Source organism: Xiphophorus maculatus, chromosome 20 (assembly GCF_002775205.1).
Source record: "Xiphophorus maculatus strain JP 163 A chromosome 20, X_maculatus-5.0-male, whole genome shotgun sequence".
Lineage (NCBI taxonomy): Eukaryota > Metazoa > Chordata > Actinopteri > Cyprinodontiformes > Poeciliidae > Xiphophorus > Xiphophorus maculatus.
In genome coordinates this window covers 12,328,146-12,352,391 of record NC_036462.1, presented here as the reverse complement: position 1 = coordinate 12,352,391, position 24,246 = coordinate 12,328,146, and the positions used below count along the sequence as shown (strand labels likewise).

General features: G+C 36.5%; 1 protein-coding gene across 2 annotated transcripts in view; it reads right to left on the bottom strand.

Moving 5' to 3' along the window:
* The window catches only part of ppp1r16b (protein phosphatase 1 regulatory subunit 16B), an 88,374-nt gene extending 75,408 nt beyond the window's left edge, over nucleotides 1–12,966 (bottom strand). For both annotated transcript variants that reach the window (XM_023353384.1, XM_005805264.2), the window contains exon 1: nucleotides 12,850–12,966. The gene's annotated coding sequence lies outside the window, so the exon portion shown is untranslated. The remainder of the gene's footprint in view (nucleotides 1–12,849) is intronic.
* Nucleotides 12,967–24,246: the final 11,280 nt, after the last annotated feature.

Here is a 24,246-nt window from a genome sequence, read left to right as displayed (position 1 = left end):
AAAAAGTTTATTTCATGGCCTTCTCATGGTCATGAAATAAGCCATTACTTATTTCATGGCTTGAATAAGTCATGAAATAAAAACATATATTTTCTTCATCTGAGATAGGAATGTAATGTGCTTTGCCCCTGAAAATTTGCACCACTTTGAATATTCAAACCTAGGGGACCCAAAGAAAATATCACGGAAAGTTTTTAAAACTTGAGTTTTTAAGACATGCAGTGAGTTCAAAACATTGATATTCTCTCTGAAGCAAGGGAAATGTGATATTTAAATCAGTTTCTTCTTTTTTAAACATGTAGCGATTCTACCCAAAAGAAACGCTACATGGTTGTTGCACTAAACACAGCAAATTCATCTAATACATGGTCTCTATCTATCTATCCATCCATTGGTAAGATCTCAGTTGTTCTGTATTTCCTCGAGAGTTGCTATTTTTTAAATATTGTTGTGTTTTATTCATACACAATGACATTAAAAAGGAATTCTGATGCTAGATGTCAATGAAAAAAAAAACTTCAAATGCAATTATTCCTAATAACTACAGCTAATAACCATTCATTGCTCCTACACATAATGCACCCATGCTCAATCTTAAAAGTATTCAAGTGTTGTTTTCATCTCTGAACTCATGTCCAATAAAAAAATACTTTCATTTTAATTTTATTAATAAAATATGAATATTTGAATGAAAAAAATATTTTACATGCATAAAAGGTAAGAAATAAAGTGTGAACATGGTCTGCCGACAAAAGTTATTTTCTTTCTAAACTCTTTCGACAGCACAAGTAAATTAGCTATAAAATTATATCCTGTCTTATTGTCTTACCACTGCCCTTTATCACTACATACTGAGAAAAAATATTTTTTTTATTTCTTTCTTATAAACAAGTGTGATAACACAAGCCGTTTGATCAGTCAGTGGCTGACTGATCAAGTGATCAGCTGTGTTTTCCTTTGACTTCCTTCACCAGCAACTAACAGATCTGGCCCTCTTAAGAAAGCCTTCATTATTATTTGCTTAAAAAACATTAAAGATGTCCAGTAAGCAAATAGGAACTTTATAAACCTTCTGGATTATATATCCTTATATGTAATATATTCCACAAACATATTATGATAAGATTTTTTTTTTTTCATTAAATGAATCAAAATCAATAACGTCAAAACTTTTGTCTGATAAACAGCATCATGTGCTTTTTTTTCAGTTTAATAAAATCAGGCTGAGGCCCATGCTTTGACTCATAAATGGAGATCATTTTGTAACTCATCCATCTAGAGCACACACTTCTTTCATATTTATGACATAATCCTTAAAAAACTGAATCAGTCAAAATTGATATCAGCCAGGAAAAGCCTGATCAGTGCGTCTGTCAGCTGCCTCTCATGCTGTATGTAAACAGCTGTGCTCAAACACAGATGACACACTGAATTAGCATCTTAAGTCTTCAGATCTGAATCCAGCTCTCTGCATTCCTGCTTTAGAGTCCATTAGGCTAACTCTAAAGAAATATAATTTACTTCCTCTCTGCAGCAGTTATGTTTTGACAAAGATTCATGGCTTGGCGTTGACCAAAAACCAGTTAATTATTCGTCTCATGCTACTTTGGTATACGTGGGCTCCATTTGCTTATCGTCGTCTTTCTTCTTTGCTTTGCTGTGGTTCCTTCTATTCTTGTGCTACTTTTTAAAAAATGTACAGCTTTTATTTCATCTGCCCCCACAGGTCTATTGCTTTCTGTTGCATCAGTAGAACAGCATGCATTTCTGAGGGGATTTACAAAGGAAAATACAGCTTTTAAAATGACATCCAGCGCTTCCACAGTTGAACCTTTCTCAGGAAGACATCCCACTGATCTTCCGTCCCTTTAATTGGACAGTTTAATGTGCGAGCATGAAAAACTGGACCAGTGTGGCGTCTCTGGACAGCGGCAGGAGAGCATGTGGCAAGGCCTGCTGTGCTGTTCCTGTCCTGGGTGGAGCCATTTGTCAATGTGCTTCAGACCAACCAGAGAGTTGTGTTTATGTTAGACGTATCTGTTTATTTTTTCGAAGGGTTTGACCACAACACGCCTTGGCCCAGAGGTTCCAAGCTCTCCCTCAGAATCAGCCAATCTAGTCACTTCAGGAAAACAAAAGGTTTTATCTCATTCCATGTTTCCTATTTTCCTCTAAATGGTTACTGCTCATCTTTTTGTAGCCACTGCACTACTTGACGTATTTAGAGATCTCTCCCAATGTTGAGTCATTTCACTGCCTAATGATGGTTTGAGTCCTCAGCTAAGACCCAGTCAGACTAAACAAGGCTTAAATACAGCCAGCCTGCAGTAAGTGTCACTTCTAATCCACTGCGAAACCAAGAAGTCTGCACACTCATTCCTCCACTGTCCCGGTGTCTGCAGGCATGAACAGAACAAGAGTAGAAACTGAGTGTGCAAATTTCTCATTTCAGTTCTCAGAAAAATAAAGATGCATTTGTTACTTTCAAAGAAGCAAAGGTCGAAGCAATGCATGAGATTATACTGTGGATTTGCAGTCTGTTATTCCCGCCTGAGCAGCACGATTCTCCTAAATGAGCATAATCTGACTGAGTTCAAAGAGCAAAGATCTTGACATCGATACTCAAGAGTACGGATGCTTTTGCTGAAATTTTATCGATTTTATAATTCTATAATTCATTGTAGAGAAAGAAGGAAGGTAACGGTCACAAGGGGTGCTACCATGATGACGATGTTGACAGCCGGCTATTGAACTCCTCTGGGATGGGAGATCAGATATCTGTGTATCAGATTAGGATTGGTGGAGTTTGGAAGTCAGGGTCAACGTATTTTGGCTCTTTGTGTTGCCTCAGCCCACCATTGAGCATTGTTTGCAGTGTGTGTTGTAGGAGGCTGCTGCCATCTGAGACTGCAGCAACCACAAGTAGCATGTTTGGTCTGAAACAAAAGCCCCATTTTAAATCTGAATACCAAGTGATTTCACTTGCAGAATGTTTTTTTAGGAAATAAAACTTAATTTTCCATGGTTAACCTCTCATTTATAAAAGTCTGTCCAAAGAAAAATTATGATTCAAAGAGGAGTAAAGCCACATTAAAAAGGAGAATGCATCAAGTGTGTTGATGTACAACCTGCATAGGTGGTAATCTTAGAACAGGAAGTGCAAAAATGACTGACGACAGAAAGAATCTAGCAAAAACATTTTATGAAAATTGCTCTCCTGCCACAAATACATTTCTAACTTTAGAAAGTTAGAAAAGTTACCCGCCTGAAGTTACCCGAATGAAAGTTATTCGCCATTAAGTCAGCAAACAATTTCTATCTTGATATATTTGTGATGCATTTTCTGTTCCTCTAATGCAGCCCAAAAAACATTTCCTTTACAACTGAAAAATCTACAACTACTTCAGACCTCCTCTAAAAACACAAAAAAAATATCTATTTTATTAGTTTAAACACCAAAAACACCTTAAAACGTTAGCACTACCACAGCAGGTAACACCTACAGTTTGCTCTTCAGGGTACAGCCAATCAGCACCAAGAGAAATTAATAGTGTTCCTGGATTGGCTGCTTTGCAAACACCAGGCAATAGCATGTCACATAGCAATGTGCCTATGTATTTTAACTCTGCAACCTGCAGTTTAAAAAAAAAAAAAAAAAAAAAACATCTTTAGTTTGCTGTCTATAAAACAGTCAGCAAATTTGCAATTTTCTTTATGAATAACTTGCAGTTACATTCCACAGAAAAAAAACTGAATACTGAATCATGGACATTTTCAGTATTCAGATTGTTGCATCCAGTAAAAGGATGGAACAATCTGAATAAAACTAGAAACAATCAACAAAATTAGAAATCTGCAGCAGATTTTGTAAAGCTTTGACCTGCTGATATAAACTTTAGCAGTTTTCTTTCCTTTCCTTTCTGAACTGGAATATAATAAACAGTCATCCTGTTAGAAGTTATTAGTGATATATGAGGAAGAGAGGTGATGTTATCTGGCAGGCATGACTGTAAAAGAGTGGCTATCTATATTAAAACAAAAATGAAGGTCAGGCACAATTAGTTTAAAACACCTCAATAAGCTAGATAATATTGTTTCTTAAGAGGGGCTATAATGTCAAAAATGGTTTCCTTTAAGGAATCCAATGCCGTCATTCGTGTTTAAAAATGTTGACATGCATTTTACAGAGGTCCTTTATAAACAGGACAAAAATAAAGTGGACCAAATTTGTGTGGGACTAAACCAAAATACTGAAAAAATAACCACAGCTCTGTATTTATGGTCGGCTGGCACATTATTTTTTCCTTTTTTTCAGATCAAAGCAGAAACCTCCACGGATACAGGTAGAGTGTGTATAGATGTAAACACTGATACTCTATAAAACATGTTTGTTTTCAACAGGAAAGGTACACATGAATGTGTTCCCAATCATAAAAATTTTAAACGTAAAATAAGATTTGGGAAGCAACAGCTGTCACAGACCAGGACTCAGAAGCCTAGCAGAGTTTTATGGTTAACAATGTGCATCTGTGAGGGGTGTGTGCAAGGGGAAAATAAGCATTGAGCAAAGCTTAAAAACAAGGCAAACAGGCAGGAGCTTCTTAGCTCAAACAAGGAGTATACATGGTTTACAAAGTAGCATCACGAGAGCACAAACCACAAAAAACCTTACAGAAACACACGCATTGCAACAGCAGCCTCGGCACAGCCAGGCACAACCAGGCAATGGAGCATGCGGTCAGTTTTATACCAATGCATGCATGGTGCAGACAGTGAGGCAAGACAGAGCAAACCTGACATTAAAGGGCCTATCTCTATCAAAAAGCACACACAGAGACACACAACACACTCACTCCTGGATGAATTTTGCCTTTGAAGCTCAACAGCTGTGTTCATCTAGATAAGAGGCAGTCTGCTCATCAGGAGAAGAGAGCCTTAATGCACAATGATTTAACTATACATTATGCTTAAAGCAGCCTGAATACAATACTTCAGAAAGTTTTCTTCTTTATTTATCATAAATTCAATGTAGTAACACCAAGCTAAGCCAGACTGTCTGTCCTCTACACAATGTGAGGAAAAAACCTTTTCAATCCCCCCACGGTCAAACACCTTCCTGAACAAAGACTGCAAGCCACAATCTCCATGAAGTCACTTCCTCTTCACTACCTCGCTTCGCTGACTCCCACTGGTGGCCCACTCTCTGCAGCAGAAACACACATTGAGCTGTACACATAGCGCCAGGTCAGTACGAAACACTTTGATGCACTGAGGACAATGATTATGCATGAATCAAAGTTTCATTTTTGCCATAATTGGAGACCAACCGAGTTTTGCACAGATGTGAGTATGCAAAAAATGGAGGTTGACATAGAGCTGATACATACTCTTGTAAGAAAAAGTTTCATCTTAAGTATGCTGAGGTTGGGATTTTACAGATTTCCTGCACGCTAAGCTACAACTCTTAAGACTTTCCAAGTCTGCATATTTAGAAAAGAAAAAGCAACAGTAAGCAATGGGCTCATGAAGTAAATCTTTGCTTTATAGAATATTAGGCAGATGGTGACAAGAGACTGAATACAATTCAATCCACCCTGGACAGGGATGTGGAGCTGGAAGTCAAAGTGAACCACCAATTAGAGAGACGTGTCAGACACTTTTCTCAGCAGAGCAGCTCAGGGAGTGCAGCAGAGCATCGAAAGTCACTAGAGGCAAATTTAGGGCCTTTTTTAGAGACTCACTGTATGGGTGATTTTGCTGTAGGAAAGCTAACACCTCTATTACTGTTATATTTGATGCTGTTTGATAGAGGCATCTTTACTACCAGTTGAACTTGGATGTAAGGTGAATATCCATAGATTGCACCATCCAAGGTTCTTGGTGAACTCAAGAGAAGAGCAAGACTGAAGGTCTAGAACAAGTTCTTCACCTTTTGAGCATCAATCTGCTTGGGATCACAGACCTGCCATCATTTGCAGTGTATCTAATTAAAATACAGCTGTCATCATAGTTTTAACTTTAGTTCATCTGTATTATTTAAATAAAACCAAAGTCATGGGTAGATGTTGAAAATTATCAAATGGGTCTTAATTAAACAAAAGTATCAATCAGGAGAATGATACAAAAAAAGGACTTGGCAAAAACATATTCAGTATCTTTCCACAATATTCTAGCAAAAGTTTGCTTAACCTTTACAGTTCTGTCCACAAATTTTCTATTGGACTCAAATCACTTCATTTGTCTGCTGTGAATTACTCACCAGAAGCTTACAAGGCCAAAGCATCATCACGAAGAATTGTCTTCTTCATTCCTCTTTAATTTGTGCAGACATACATACATTAAAGAAACCAAACAGCTTATTTAGCAAATAAATGAAATATGGGATAATATGTGATGTTGGTAAACACAACAGACTTAAAATACAAGGAGGTTAGTCAAAAGTAAAAACAAAAATGTGCCTTTTTATATGAAGTATGTAAATATATGATTTTCAGACAAGAAGGAATTACTGACATTTGTAATTTCTCAGAATTGGTTAAAAGACAAAACAGAAAGTGGTCAGACAGATTGCCAAGAAGCAACAATGAAAAAGCTGGAAGAGTTTTTGGTAAGTTCAAATTAAGCCATGCATATGACAACAGACAATCTTTGCCCAATAGAACATTCTTCCAAAGAAACCATCAAAAATTGTTTTTATTTTTTAATCTGATTTAGAGATTCTCCCAAAACCTCTAGGGAGAATTGTGAGATGCAATTGAACTTCAACAAATCTAAAAGGTATGTCTGTTTGTACAACACTCCATCATCACAACAATCCTAAATCCACAATGAAGCAATGACTTCCTGCCAATTTCCCACTGAAAAATCATCAGGTGGATGGATTTTATTTTTTCAGCAGCCCAGTGAGTCAAAGCATAAAACCAAATCAACAATGAAATAGCTTCTACAGAAGAAAATTATAGTTTGATGAAGGCTTAGCCTGACTCTAGAAGTAAATCCAGCAGAGAATCTTTCAGATCTGCTGAAAAAGACAGTCAGCATGAAACGTCCTCCAATTTTGACAGATTATGATGTTTTGCAATGAAAAGTTAGAAATATTACCAATTAAAAATCTGGCAAGCACAAAGACTGCTACATGAAAACATTGCAGACATACACAAATTAAAGAAACTAAACAAAAAGCACTCTTTCAATAAACCATCAAAGTTAAAGACAAATTAACCATATCAGAAATTACCAAGCTGTGCATTTTTGGATCCTCTTAGACCTTAGTAACTGTCCTGAGATTTGCCCGTCTCTGTACTAACACCCCAGATTAGCAAGTCTGTGCCTCATCGCTGTCTCTAATCAGACTGCTGATCTACTATAATCTCTTTTCAATAGCGTGCAAACATATTGGTTGCAGGCCCTGATAAAAAAGACTTTTTTAGCAGCAGAAGGTCAAGGAAAAGATTTTGCAAATCCTACAAAGGAACAAAAATGTTTGTGCACTTATTTTCACTTCTTTAACTAGCCTGTTAAACATCCAGTCGTATTCAAAGACTGGCCGATGTCTTTTGCTGTGTCTCTGGGGATACTTCTGTTTCAATATTTTATAAGCTACAGCCAAATCACCATGTTGGAATAATTTAACATCACTACAGAGGCTACATCACACATCAGGCTACAAAACTACAGAGAATATATTACAGAGGAAGCTTATCAGTGAAGAGGGAGTAGTGAAGGAGAGCAGTGGGGCTCCTCAGAGATCAGAGGCTGCTCACTCAGAGGAATCTAATTCTGTCATTACAAAATAGTTTAGAAAGACTAATGATTTACAGCTTTAAATCAAAGCAAATCAAAATCAAATTTTATTTGTATAGCACATTTCAGCAGCAAGGCATTTCATGATGCTTTACATCATAAACACAAAAACACAAAGTCATGCAACATAGAATCAACGATCAAAACATTACATTAAGTCAAGTGCCATCATTAAATTCGTAATTGATTATTTTTCAAAAGTAACTCTAAACAGGTGGGTTTTTAGTCGAAATTTAAAGGAAGTTAGTGTTTCCGCTGTTTTACAGTTTTCTGGACGTTTGTTCCAGATTTGTGGTGCACAGAAGCTGAGTGCTGCTTCTCCTCGTTTGGTTCTGGGGATGCAGAGCAGACCAGAACCAGAAGACCTGATCACAGCATCTGCCACATGAAGTCTGGAGGAAAGTCTCAGTGTAATAAAAAGATATTAAGATTGTATTTTAATGTTAAGTTTTGAAAAGTGTAAAAGATAATAAAAAACTACTTTGAATCCATTTCGGAAAGACTGAATCAGGGTTTAAATGACTTGGAGAAAGAAAGTCACCATCAGCACAATATCAATTTCAGTTTTCTTACACAAGCAGGCATTCATTTTGTGAATGTTGCCACAACCCCCAAAAACCACAGGAGGCTCTTTAAAAACTGTGCCTGAGTTAAAAACCATATGCACTCTTACCAAATCTAAATGCCTGAGGAATTATGGTGCTCTATTTTAGCTTAAAGTCCGGGCCTGCATAACGGTCAAAATAATTATCTGCTGATTTTTCTTTTAATATAAAAACATACATAAATATGCTAATAGCAGGGTTTCCTCCAGAAAACTTACTAAGCCTGGTAGTTGGGGTGCTCAGCAGTCATTCATTCAGCAGCCTGTCATGTTTTTGAGTTAAAAAATGTTTAAAGTTGACAGGAAATTTGAAAATATCATTTGATAATATTGTTTTATTGGAAGATTAATATCTGAAGACCAATTATAAAGTCTTAAAAAATGCAAACATATAAAAAAAATCTAAAGAAATAAACAATGCTAAGCCTGGTGGCCCGCCAGGCTTATAATACACCGGGGGGAACCCTGAATAGTCATGCAAATTTATAAAAACCAAAATGATTTAACAAACATTTTCACATTATTCATGAACAATCAATTTAATAACAGATATGAACATGTTTAGAAAAATAAAGTTGATTGATCTACTAAAAGTTTCCTGTGGTGTCTCACAAGGTTTTGTTTTGGTCCCAAAACTTTTTATTTTTTACATAAGTGATACATGTAGAGTACCTATTGCTCTAAAATTGTCCCTATTTGCTGAAGACATATTATATATTTGGATGAAAGTCTGAAACAGCTTCTGTGTGGAGCAGGAGGGGAACTGATAATTTTAAAGAAATTGTTTGAATAAATAAAGCTTAATTATAGAAAACACAATTTCTAATAATTAGTAATGGTTAGACAAAAATTTTATTATTGTGATTAATGAATTAATACAATAAAATTTAAACCAATTTGCCAACTTTATTTACACAGGACAAGATCTGCTTCAACATTAGCTTGCATTTCAGACATATGCAGTGTTCAAGCTAAAATAAGAAATAGTTTATTTTGTTGCCTTTGCAATTAGAGCTTCATATATCAAAGTCAAAGGTGCACTGAAAACAGACCATACAGTAAATAAACCCGAAACCCTTGAGCATGAAAACACAAAGCACATTTTTGACAGCAGAAAAAGATTAATGCAGCCGTAAACCATAAGTCTTCATACATTGTTTTGTGAGTCTGTGGGACATTTCAGGTATGTTTGCATGCATCAATGTCAATCATCAATGCAACACATTTGCTCAGTACATATGCTGGCAGACTGCACACCTCTTTCTCCAACAAGGACCAACAGCTGGTGCAGATGCTAAGAGAAATTACAGGGAGAGCAATGAGAACGGCTTAATGCATCAAAGATTTAAAAGGCCACGAAAGCCAGGAAGGCCTGCCACCTGTCTTAACTGAATCTACATGAAGGGGAACAGTAAGTTCAGGATATTTCATGAATGCTGGGGAGTGAACAGAGAACAGAGCAAGATACAGAAGTTCACTATTTAAAAGACAATCAGAAGAACTTGCAGTACTGAAAGAATTATGTTGCAGGTTTTGAAAATGTTAAAATTTTTCGTTCAACTGGAACAGGCAAACGATTTAAAAGGTATAAACAATTAAATATCAGATGAATTAATTCAAACAGATTTCCTGCTTTGATTCAGTGTACCAGTTGGTAACCTCCAGGCACTAGGGTGCAAGCTGGACAAGGAAATTTTATTTAGCCCTAGAAATGCTGTTCTACCGCAATGTTTTCAAGATGACAGGATAATTAGAGCAACCAACTTCCCACCCACAGTTGCACAACTTCTGTTATTCAAATATCAACTGGATTTAAGTCTGCATGCAACATCCAGCACTCCTGCAAGTATCTTTGATTTAAGACAAATAAAAAAAACAAAAGTCTAACATTTATATGTGTAATTTCTAAAAAAAAAAAAAAAAAAACTGTTTTGATCAGTGAAAACGTCCACAGATTGTATGCAATGGCTAAAAAACTGAAGAATGTGTTCCAATATTTAGAGGTCACACAGAAATTTTTATTTAAATACTCCCTTTTTCATGGTTATGCTTTAAATAACAGAAAAAATTACTTTGCATAGAAACAAATTGAGGTAGGAACATTTTATAGGGCCTTATTCAGCTTTATGGTCGACTAAAATGTGAAATAAAAAGGGCAATGTTACAGACATTAAATCATCCATTCATTTAGTTTTAATCGCTGCTCTTAAAACTGAAATCAGTCCTATAGTGATTTTATTGAAATGGCTGCCTGTAGTTTCTCACTGCATTTAAACCTTTTTTATTGAGCCTATATTAAGTTTAAATAGCTTCTACAGCCCTGAAGTTGGCTGTCTGAGGTTTTCATGACATAACCTGCATGTCATAACTCTCTGTCAGGTTGGACCCTTAAGAGGCATGCTTAAGGTTGCTGGTTTGTAGAGTGGTAAAACTACTTACCAGAGTACTGGGGATACACCATCACACACTGTAAAAATGAACACTTTCCGTTCTTTTCACATTGTTTTTCAAACTTGTTTGTCTCACATCTTGTTTCTAGAAACAAACTGATGTACGTCTCTTTCAGCAGCCAGCATTTAAAGAGATGCAGCTTTAAAATACAGCCAAAAAGGGTCTGTCACACAAACCAGACAGACACAGACACTTATCCTCTGCAGAGGAAGTTAGCTCTTTGTGATGATGCACAGTGAGTGCCTTTTTTATTTGACGTGTAGATAGATGCTGTTTTCTTCGGAAACTTTTCTGTTGAATCTTTATTTCAAGGAAATCAAAACACTAAACCCTATGATGTTCAATTATGTGTCGCAAGAGCAGAAACTTTAGACACAACTAACCATTAGAAATAAGGTAGAAAGACACTGAAGGTCATGTTGATAGATAATGACAGACTTAAACTCTTCACTCAACTTATGTCAACGTTTGTTGAAGCATCTCAGTCACTAAGATGTAGATTAGGAGGATAGACACAAAGGACAAGAACTATCCATCCAGATGGCCAAATACGTTATTGGCAAAGCAGTGATTCAATGCACAGCACATGAAATATAATGGTGTACCACAAAATGGAACAAACTAGTTGTTTGTGTCCATTGTGATATTCCACACACTCACATTGCAATGATAGTTGTGATTCAGCAATTACTTGACTCTAATTACTGTTTTTATTAAAACAGAATGCCAAAAAATAAGCAAATTGTACAGCAGCTACTTAAAAAATGCAGTTTAGAGTCCATCAGAAAATAAGAAGATTACAGGATTATTTCCATTTAAGTAGAACTGTATATGTTATCAAATATCAATATGACAATCACAAAGGAGAGTTTGGATGTGCCATGTACACATGGTTAGCATTTTCAAATCGTGCATCTTTAGTTTGCATGCCTTAAAAATGTTTCAGGAGTTTGAAATCTCTCTGACTTTCAAAAGCAATGATTAAAAAAAAAATCCAGATCCTAACAAACCACGATCTTGATGTGTAGTGCAATATCGTAATGACAGAAACAAAAGAGAAATGAGGGAAATGTGGGCTAAATGCAACCAATTTCATCGTCACAACATTAAACGCCCTGCAGCTCTTCATAGTCTTTCTCAGATTTGTATTAAACTTGAAAAACGTATGAGATTGCAAGACGCTAGCTTATTTATAGACAAAATATAATGAGTAAGAATTGGGACATTTTTTTTTATTTTAGCATTTGACCAGCTGATCACCAATCAGAGGCGGCCAAGGAGGATTGCTGGATATGATTGGTGCTTCTCATACTATTTTGAACTTACAGTAGCTTTTAGGGCTAGCTTTTTATTCCAAGTCATAAAGTTTGAAACAAAGAATAATATAGCATAAAGCAGTAAAATCATAGATAACACTAGGAATTAGATTCAACTTCGAGTGTTTGTCCCGACTCTGCTCCCCCGTTGAAGATTTGAAGTTTAAAACCAAACAAAACAAACATCCAGCTGATGAGCGGTCAGCATCTTAAAAAGTGAACTATTTGTGCAGCTCCAAACATTTCAAACAACGTTTACCCGTCCCAGCAATCCAGAGCCCCACAGCATCAGGGGAAATATTGTAGTTGTTGCAGACAGAGCCATGTGTAACAGTACAGTGGCGTAGTGGCAGTATGAAGGAGGAGATGTAAGAGCCGCTCTGCTAATCTCAGACCGCGCCGCTGAATGTAACAGGCAGCGGAAGCGGCGCTTTTCTCCGGCTTAACTACAGGTTGATAAACCGTTTGTTTACCCACGAAGGACGACAAAGTGAGCTATCCGAAACTGTTTCCAACAAGCCGGACATGCCTCCCTCTTCCAGCCTGCCTTCCTCTAGAGAGAAAGGGGAAAAAAAAACCCACAGCTTCTTCCCTCAGTTATAAACCAGTCCGCAGCTCACCCCCTTGAAAAAAAAAACAAAAAAACTGGCAGCATGTTTGAATTTCTGCACTTACCTCAGTCCGGGTTAAGATGTTCACATTGGACGAGCCGAAAGGACGGCGTTATCCACCAGGGTTAAACTTGTCCCGTTAGAGAAGACACGGTATTGCTGACCAAAAAAAAAAAAAAAAAAAAAAGAAGATCAGAGTGTGTACGCGTGTGTGTGTCGGCGTGTGTGTGTGCGTGTCTGCAGGGTCTCTGCCTCTCCTCGTTTCAAGTCACTCCTAGGGGGCGGGGCTGAGAGTGAGGAGGAGACTGAGGAGCGGCTGCAGCTCCAGAGACATGCAGGAGCGCACCTAGAGGGGCCACACACCCCTCAGAGAGACCCAGGAAGAAAAAACTCACACAGTCTTTTTTGTAATTACTTCTTTGTGTTTAGGTTTGAAAATAAAACAATAATAATTACAAAAACGCATTTATACTGACAGGATGCAATTTTAAAAATAGTTAGGGTCAGAGTAATTACATTTTTACCGACCTGGATGTTTTTTCTGAGTTTTGGTATTGGAAACAAAACTATTGATGTGTTTAATGCAACATCCCATTTACCGCAGAAGTTGAATCCCAGAGTAACATTCCAGTTAACTTAGGCAAAAAAGTTGGGATTCCAACATGGTGAAATCCAAGTTGCCATTGTTTGTTTTACCTCTTACAAGCACCATTTTTAAGCTACTTCCACATGCAAACACCACTTTTCACTTTTCAGACAGTTTAGAGCTGCAGGCGCTACACGTAGCATTGATTTTAGATGTACTCTTATAAGTGTGTGTCGTAAAATAAACATCTTTCAACCGCAGTGTTCTGTTGTTGATGTGAAGAGCAGCTACACAAGATCTTAAAGTCAGCATTTGAAAAATTCTCAGACTTTCCAAGTGAGTAGTTTGACTTCAGGGAGGCTGTTCCAGTTGACTTGTTTGAGTCAGAAGTCAAATTTCCCAAGTTCCTACTACAAATTGAATGTAGCTGACTGACCACTGCTTTCACAGCAGTGTCTAGAGAGAGGTGTGTGTGTTTACTCTGAAAGTCAAATTCAGGGGGAGTTTGTAAAATTCACAGATATTTAATAAACAAAGCCTGAAAAATGTGATCCAAATAAATATCATAAAATATTACTTTGACTGCAGGAGATACTCCATGTCTTACCACAGAAGGCTGTCAAAAATACATGGGTGATTTAATCTCTTTTGCACTTAAAGTTATCAGACTGTAGATGAGTAGGGTATGGCTGCATATAAAGTTTAAAAAACCTGAAATGATGATGATCTGTTTTAATGCAAAATTTGACAGCAATTTTACAAACAAAAAAAAAACTGACAACAGATACATTAGAGCCTCAGACAGTTTAGAAATGTGTGGATTATGGAATTTCCTCAAATATAGCTACTCAAACCATGTACTTTTCAAAACATCTGTATATCTATCAAGATAGGAAACAGTGTAGCATCATATAGATAAATTTGGGGACTGGGGGATGTTGGAATGTCATCATTTGGGAGGTGTTCAAGGTGTTTTTCCAACTATTAACTTATATGCTCTGACTTTAAGTTCAAATGGAACATATGAGAACAAAACAACGTTAGCTTGAAGCCAAGAGTGTTACAAAACATTTTAATAAGTAACTGGCTGGAGAACTCTCTGATTAACTCCTCCATGGTATGCCACAGATAGCAGGATGCAGCTGTTACGATTGTTGGGAAGTCAAACTGCTTTCAGTTTGATGTGCCGGTATAAAGTTTGCAATTCTGTTGTTGTTTCATTTTATTTTTCTTAAAGACGATTTACCATCAAACAAAATATGACAATTAAATGCATCAAACTAGTTGTTGCAAAGGAAAATAGGGCAATTTTTAGTATTGGGAAATGTTCTCCCACTTTTAGAACTGTCCTTTTACTTATATATGTATTTTCCTTTATAAGTATTTTATTTTAAATGGACTTCCCCCCCATTTACATTCTCTTACTGGTAATATATCAAACACTCATCAGTCTAAGGCTGTGGATCACTTATAAAAATCATATATTGCTCAGCTGTGTTTTTTATTTAAAGATGCTTTGAGGGTATAGTAAATGTACTTATTTCATTGTCATTTTACAAAGTAGGCAGATAAAATCACAGATATGCTGCAAAAACGTCAGATGGCGTAGTTTAATTTTCTTTCATTTCTGCTGTAAATTTCTTACAGAAAGTCCATCTGATAATACTCCAGGGCTTAACAGTCCAGACCTACCTTCTGCTAAGATGAAGTTTTCATTGGAAAGAATGATCTTTGATCTACAAACAATAAAATTTTTATACTCTCTGAGGCGGCATAACTGGCCTCTTCCTCCCTTTCTCTCTTGATTATTAATCATTTAGTGACTTCATGCAGCTCTGTAGAGACGAATATATCAGAAGTGTCTGTCTGAGGACTAAATGAAGGTCCTAAAAAAACTTTGAAGGATGACTCCACAATGTCAGATATCTATGAATCTCAGTCTCAGAAAATTAAACATGAGCATTTTATTCAGCACACAGAAAAAATAACAAAAAAAGTTCTCCCGTCCCTCACTGTGTGAGTTAAGGTGTATATAGGTCAGCTATAACAATTGATGGAGTAACATAATTGTTCATATGTGTTTACCATCTCCTCCTAAACCCAATTCCCAAGGTCCCAGAGCAGTTGGAAGTGGTCTGCAGGTTCAAGACTTTACTTCCTACATATTTCATGGATTTGCACTTGGCCCACTTCTTTCCAGGAGCAGGAAATATTTGGTTTGTGTCAGCATAAAGATTTGAAGTAGAATATATTTATTTGAGATTTTTAAATCCTAAACAGAAGTCATATAACTTTGCCTTGTTTTGCTCAAACACCAGTGGACACCACCACACAAACATCAGAATAATTGGAGAAAAGTGGGAATAATGGGTATAAATACATAATGTGCTAATTTTTCAAACTAGTTACCTTCCTGGTGTTGCTTCTCCCCATTTTTTTTAATCAACATCCTATGATTAACTGATCATTTCACTCCAATGATCAGACTCATTTCTATCTTCCCAGAAAGAAAGTAATTATTTTTAAGAAATAATAATATCTCCTTAAATCTTAAGGTTGGCTGATTTTGCTCCTGCTCACGTGCTTGGTCAAAATCACCACAAAGTTATGAAATGAACTTTTAAACGGGAATATATTGAACACTCAGGTGAACAAAGAGAGGACTGAGATAAAAAGTTGCCACAATGCTGCAGAACTTCTGTTTCAGGGGCTTTTTATGAGAGATTAACTTTAATTAATTAACTTTAATTCTGTGATAACTTTAACTTTAATTCTATGATACACATCTGTAAAAATCCACTCTTCAGTCCTTCTCTCAGCCTTTGTAGCCTCCAAGTACCAAAATGTATGAGCTCAAGTAGTTGTCGTGGAAAAGGTACTAATGACCCCATGAAGATGATGCAGGCTCTTTTCTTCCTTTATCTTTTTAAGATCAACTACACATCAATCACTGAGACCATCATTCCTTATGTAAACTACATTTGAGCACGCTGCTCATTTTAAAGGTGCTCCCACTTACTTCAACCTGCTTCTTCTAAAGCAAAGAGAAGTCTGAGGTTTCAGTGCCTTGACACGATTTCACACAAAGGGAACTTGAGATTTTCATTGAAGCAACATGGTATTACTGTGATTTGGGAGATCAGGAGCCTAATTAAGTTTAATTGTTTCAGATTAGTTTATAATTCAACACTACAGAGTTTGAAGAGGTTTCCATTGTCCTAATTGCTTTTTTTTGTGGCCCTATTGATTATTTATTATAGATTGACTGCAGGTGCAGTGGTGTAGTCTCATCTCAGCACATGTATGAAGTCATTTTTTTGCAATAGTAAGTGGTTGGGACTTAAACTTGTTTAAACTATCCACCTAATATTAGGCAGTGTTTACATCACCTTTTATTTGGTTCAGCTCTAAAGCAGTTTCCTCAAACTAATGTTTTATTTTTAATGCTATAATATAAATTAATTTGACTAAGCACTGGTATTTATGCATTGCACTGCTTAAAATTTTGATGCCAACAATTTCTATTGATTTTTCTGCACAAAGTTTATTGGTGAGCAGTGTGATGGATGGATGGCCTATAAACTACAGTACTGACATGCATTTACAATTCCCTTTTTTCCAAATGGGCATTGGTCCTGGTTTAGTGTAATATGTTGCTGATTGAAAATGTTATGGCGTCATCATCTATGGCAGGGGTCTCAAACTCCAGTCCTCGAGGGCCGCAGTCCTGCAGTTTGTAGATGTGCCACGGGTACTGGAATGAAATGACTTAATGACCTCCTCCTTGTGTAGATCAGTTTTCCAGAGCCTTAATGACCTAATTATTCTGTTCAGGTGTGGTGCAGCAGAGGCACATCTAAAAATTGCAGGACTGCGGCCCTCGTGGACTGGAGTTTGAGACCCCTGACTATGGCATACAGCATGTCTTACATACCAAGTGAACAAATGGCCGCTTTTCTGTTTTCACTACGCAGCACTAAAAGCTCCCTTTATTGAGAGACCTCAACTTTTTTTCTTCTTTAATAAATATTTTGATCCAGAAATCAATATTCAGTGTATCTTCCCACATGTTTAATAGACTACAGTATTGAAGTATTTTATTAGCATAGGTCTAGAATCAAAATTGTTTTTGAGTATATTTGCTGTTTGTTTAGTTTTAATAGTTTAAGTCATTGTTTTGTTAAATTACATTCTACTTATCTTTTCTGCTTTCTGTGTGTTTATTTTTCTTCAGATTCTCTGTTTTTTATTTCAGCTCCCCATTCTTCACAGCTTATCTCTATCTATTAATTAGTCCCACCTAATTCCCACTTTGCTCATGGAGTCACAAAGTTTTTCTGTGAAAATATTTATGCTAGATTTAACTGCATTGAAAACCATTTACTCATTTCTCTCAATCCTGGTTACCTAGTACTTAACCCAGGTCTTAAAATCCAGTCCCCAAGGGTCTGTGTCCTGTAACTTTTAAATGTGATCCTGGTCCAACACACCAGAATCAGATGACTAAATTACTTCCACATCATGCAGTCCAGTTCTATGGGTTCCTGCAGGTGTTCTAATTACTGGATTTAGTTATGTTGTGGCACAGACACATTCAGTAGCTGCAAGACATCAGCTCCTGGGGACTGGACTTTGAGACCCTTGCTGAATACAAGCACTTCTAGTTATTTAAATGCCTGAATTTCACTGATGTTTCACCTAAAGTTCTTGTCAGGTGGGAATATGTCTGCCTACATATGAAGGTTGGCACAATCTGGAGCTTTAGTCAACAAGTGAAAGTAACTGATAATTTAAGAAGAACTTAGATCCTTATGATTCTACCTTTGTCAGGAACTCCTCACTGGAGACTGTTGAGTACTGGGATCATTCAGGACTTCATCTTTGGACTTCAGTCCCTTTGTCCAAAAAAAGAGGAAAAAAAACCACACCAGAGGATGTATTTTCTGAAGCTGCTAAAAATTCCACCTGAAGAATAAAATTATTGTGCACTTTTTAGCAGCCATCATTGAGTCCATCCCATCCTCATCTATCACTGTCGAGTCTACTGCTGCAAATGTCAAAGACAAAAGGATGCTCCATGTAGTTCAGCTGTATCCAATCTGCCTTTCTTATGGGACTTGTAACTAAGACTTTATGACAGCAAAGAAAGACTTAGGTTGACCCCCCACTATATGGGAAGAGCTGCTTGATCTTCTCCCAACTGCTAAGAGGCTGAGGCCCATTGGAATCAAAACTACACAGCCTGGGAGAAATCTAAGTTTTTGGTTTTTTGTTTGTTTGTTTTCAAGGTGGGGTTTTTTGTTGTTGTTTTTGTTGTTTTGCAATTTTTAACAGTGTATTTGTATTATCATTCATAGCTTCATTCAAAAAGTTATGAATGATATTTTATTTTATTATGTACAAATCCTGAATGCATATATCTGTGTATTTACATTTGATTATGCATGATGAAAATGTTGGCACCTTTGCTCTTTTTCTGCACCATCCACCAAAAGCAAATCATACGGCTGTAAACCGTGACTTTGTATTTTGTACTTATTCATAAAGCTGGAAAAGGAAAAAAGGAAAAGGCAAGACAAGAAAAGACAAATAACAAAATTCATTTTCATAATGAAAAAACAAACTAGGCAGCCTCCTCAGATATGGGCTGTGTGAGCTTGATTGGATCAGGTGTAATTGATGACCAGCAATCACCTCCATGTTTTACTAACCTTATTCTTATGGGTTTGTTTAGAATATAAAGGCATGTACAAACATGATATAGACTGTGTATATTTTCTCATCAGTTAGCCAGGTCATGTAACCAAACATAAGAAAACTGATTTTAATTTGAAAATATAGGTAAAATGTTGCGCATCGTAATTCATTACAACCTAAAATGCAGGTTGTACCAACAAGATTTTTGTGCCCAGTTCTGCACAACAATCAAAATAACCAACTAAGTTAATCATAATAAACATAACAGCTTCTGTTTTATGTGAGAAAGCTCTTTTCTGCTTTATATACTTTAAGAGCACATTAGTGTCTGAGCTGTCACGATGTAAATTTGACAGCTGCAAATGGCACACTTTGTCATTTAGCTCCAATGGGGGGATTATTTTCTGCAGGCAGAAGAGTTTTTGTTTTTTTTTTGTTTTTTTAGTAGAGAGGCTTCAACATTTAACTGTGAATGTGCCAAACTGAATGTGCCTGGAGAATAATTGATTTCTCTTTTGGTTATATTTATTATTTATCCAGGCAAAAGTTTAATCAAAATCAAAATAAACTTTTTAAAAAGAGTCCTAATCAGTAATAAATGAAAAACAAACCTTCAACAAATAAAGGACAACAATACCCAAAGAAACAAAAATAGCCTGAATGAAAAAAAGAATAAACTGAGATTCAAATTATCCACATATGTACAGTAAAATTCATAAAATAATCTGCAGCAATAATTATCAAAGCCACGAAAAATATCTTCCTTGTAAATGTTCGAATATTATTTGTTCATAGAGAATGAAAATGTGAAACTTCTTCAGGGAGAGATATTTTCTAAAAAGCCTTTTCTCCATATAAACTTGAAAAATTTCTGTATATGAAATAAAATAATGATATGGAGCCTAGAATCATCAGCCATGCTCAAATATGACCCAATTCAAAACTCGTGACAAAAACGCAATATTCACTTTACAGGCAGGTGGATAAACTTCAGTTAACTGTCCTCTGGAGTTTATATGTACAATAAGTTTCAGTATGTAGATAACTGAATATAGAGGTATATACATTTTGTATACACAAATTATCTTAAATACATATATCTATATTTCTATGTATTTATGCAAGTATGTTTAGTAGCAAGAAGGATGTGGTTGTGAGCAAATGTTTATAAAAGTGTAAAAAGGCATTTGCTTTATGCTGTTGCTGTTTTGGACTTGATTTTATAATTATTTACATATACATGCAGTTTACTCTATGAACTGCACATCTCTGAATTAAAACTTTATCAATTTATCAATTAATGTGGAAAAACGTAATGAATTTATTTCCTGTAATGCTGCACAGTAATTCACTTTAATACTTTGATTCATCTAGCTGTCAAAAATAATTTTATTAAAAACATTCTGTATATTTTCCTGAGCACAGAGATCTCAGTATTACACTACACTGTGAGCATTTTCTCTAGAAACATTAGTATGTTGTTGGCATACAAAGATAGACATGCAGATAGATATAAGACTGTATAACAATATAAAAGCTTAAACTTCAAATGAGCAGCACAGCTGGAGAATTGCTCTTCTTCACTACCTGCAGGCTGTATGTATTCAGTGTGCCGCATTCAGATTCTGCCACTTAAAGAGCGTTTCAGTGCCTCTTCATCGTGTTGCAGAGGCAGTGATTATCCATGTACCACGTGTCACGCTGCGAGGAACAACATTGCATCTCTGGAGAATATTTTAGTTTTATTCTCCTTAGAAATGTTTTACTGTAAACCAGATTATGCTGTGATGTTTTTTTTCTTACTAACACCAGCCTTCCATTTTTCCTGTGCTTCCTGTGCAGATAATACAGTTACTTAAAATATATCACCATGAACAGATTTTGATTATTAATATCAAAAGTATTTGCAGACTACTAAGATTATCCACTTTTTACTTCAGTGTTCAAAAATGTAGCAATACACTTTCAAAAGTTTGTGCACTGAATTATCTTTTAGAATAATATCAAACTTTAGATGGAGTTTGGGTTGTTCCAAAGCTCAATAAAGCTTTGAGAACTTCCCCCGCTTCTTGAAAGAGAGAAATTATTTTATAGAAAAAAGTTGTCTTCATAAAGTGGAAAATGCTCGCTATGAGTTCTTTAGTTTATCCAACTGGCTTTTAATATATATATATATCTGTGCTGAAACTATTTCAGTACAGATTCTTTTATCACAAACAAAAAACCAACACCAGAGTCAGAGAGTTTGACGTTCTCCAAAATGCAGTGCTTTCAGTGTGCCATTTTCACTGTAGTCAAGAGTTACTTTTGTTCTTGCTGGAATATATATATATACACTCCTGATCAAAATCTTAAGACCAGTCAAAAAATTACAAAAATTTGCATTTTGCACTATTGGATCTTAAGAAGGTTCTAAGTAGAGCTTCACAATGTTAAAAGAAGAAATCAGCGTAAGAGACAAAACATTTTGAGCGGGGAATTAATTGAAAACTGCATTTATACTCAAACATGATTTTTTCAGCTGATCAAAAGTTTAAGACCATAGCTCAAAAAAACCCCAAAACCCCCCAAAAAAGAAACAAAGTGTCAAAAAAAAGGACTCAGTAATGAGTAGCTCCACCATTCTTGTTGATGACTTCAAACAATCGTTTAGGCATGCTTGATGCCAGTGTTTCCAGGAGGCTAGTGGGAACGTTGCTCCAAGTGTTGAAGATGGCTTCACAAAGGGCATCCACTGTCTGGAACTGATGTCCATTTTTGTAAACTTCCCTTGCCATCCATCCCCAAATGTTCTCAATTGGGTTTAGATCCGGGGAACATGCAGGATGGTCCAAAAGAGTGATGTTATTCTCTTGGAAGAACTCCTTTGTCAGGCGGGCATTGTGAACTGCAGCATTGTCCTGTTGAAAAACCCAATCATTACCACACAGACGAGGGCCCTCAGTCATGAGGGATGCCCGCTGCAACATCTCCACATAGCCAGCTGCTGTTTGACGCCCCTGCACAATCTGAAGCTCCATTGTTCCATTGAAGGAAAACGCACCCCAAATCATGATGGTGCCCCCACCACTGTGCCGTGTAGAAAACATCTCAGGTGGGATCTCCCTGTCATGCCAGTAACGTTGGAAGCCATCAGGACCATCAAGGTTAAATTTTTTCTCATCAGAGAAGACAACTTTCTTCCACCTTTCAATGTCCCATGTTTGGTGCACCCTTGCAAAGTCCAAACGGGCAATTCTGTGGCGTTGAAGAAGACGTGGCCTTTGAAGACGTTTTTTGTTTCTGAAGCCCTTCTCTCTCAGATGCCGTCTGATGGTTATTGGGCTGCAGTCAGCACCAGTAATGGCCTTAATTTGGGTAGAGGATCGTCCCGTGTCTTGACAGGCAGCCAATCGGATCCTGCGGCTCAGAGCTGGTGAAATTTTTTTGGGTCTACAACTTGACTTTTTTGTTCCATAACCCTCAGGATCGTTTAAAAAATGCAAAATGACTGTCTTACTGCGTCCAACCTCAGCAGCGATGGCACGTTGTGAGAGGCCTTGCTTATGCAGCTCAACAATCCTACCACGTTCAAAGTCATTGAGCTTTTTTGCTTTTGCCATCAGAAGGTCTTGACAGTGTAACGACTTCACAGAAAATGACATGGAATCCAGATGTTTGCACAGCTTTTGGCTTTTAAAGACTATGGTCTTAAACTTTTGATCAGCTGAAAAAATCATGTTTGAGTATAAATGCAGTTTTCAGACAATTCCCTGCTCAAATGTTCTTGTCTCTTGCACTGATTTGTCCTTTTAACATTGTGAAGCTCTACTTAGAACCTTCTTAAGATTCAATGGTGCAAAATGCTAATTCTTGCAATTTTTGGACTGGTCTTAAGATTTTGATCAGGAGTGTATACATATACATGTACATTATGCACACACACATATGTATATGATGTATATGTGTGTGTGTGTGTGTGTGTGTGCGTGTGTGTGTGTGTGTGTGTGTGTGTGTGTGTGTGTGTGTGTGTGTGTGTGTGTGTGTGTGTGTGTGTGTGTGTTTTAACCTATCTTTATATACACTGTCACCAGCACAAAGTGAAGGGATGACTCTCTCTGCTGGAGTTATGGTGAAATTACACGCAGAAAATTTTACATTTTGTTTGTTTGCTTTATAAAACTCGACCCAGGTCGTCTGTTCATGTCATTTTAAAGTGTGATGCAAATAATGCTATTGTTTTTTCTGTCTGATCTGGCGATACTAACATTTGAGGCCCTTTCTTTTTTCTTTTTCTTTTTTTTAATAAAAATTACAAATCAAGGGTTAGATATCAACTGCAGGATACACACTGAGACAGAAGAGGGCGCAAGTGTGACGTTACAACACAGTAACAAAAATTGTAAAGTTGTACTGATTATTACAGTGTGTCGCCCAGTTTTTGCCTAGCAACCACTGAGCTGCCACTTCAGTAAGCTATTGGACAAAAGAAAAAAACTAGAAATTAGAATATACAGCAGACTGTGGCATCAATGCAAGTAGCTAAATGCTAAAAACTTTATATTTAGCTTTTACTTCAGCATGAGCCACGTTTAATATGAATTGTATTCACAGCCTGTGAAGTTGAAAACATTAGAGCATAAAAATTGTTTATCGAATTCAAATCTTTGTAATTTTAGGAGCAGCTAAATGAAGGAGAAGTGTTGATGTATTTCCTATTTTCAGAAAAATGTCAATAAATCATCTTTCAAAAACATTTTCTGTTTTACCTTGCAACCATGTCTTAAAATACATGGTTTTAGGTGTTCTCCCCCTCGTATGTATTATCTTGCAACATGTAGTTAAAGATTTCACCTTAAAATAAAAAGAAAATAAGGTTTCAGAAAGGAACTCACTGTGTACTAATGGGACCTCATGAGTTCATAGAAACAGTCTAAATTCTATTGGACTGGTTCATTATTCTTTTCTACATCACTGTGAAATCATATAATTCCCTTTTCAAATGTCAACATACCCCGAGCTGCTGAGGTCACATCCCACCAATGCACTTTGTGCCCAATTCAAATCAGGGTTAATCCCACTGCAGGATATTACTCTGAATGAAAAAAGATTTAGTCAAATATAGCAAGGATTGTTTGCACAACTTGAATAACATCTATTGTGTTCATATTTATGTAAGCGCCCTTCTCTTGGTAAACC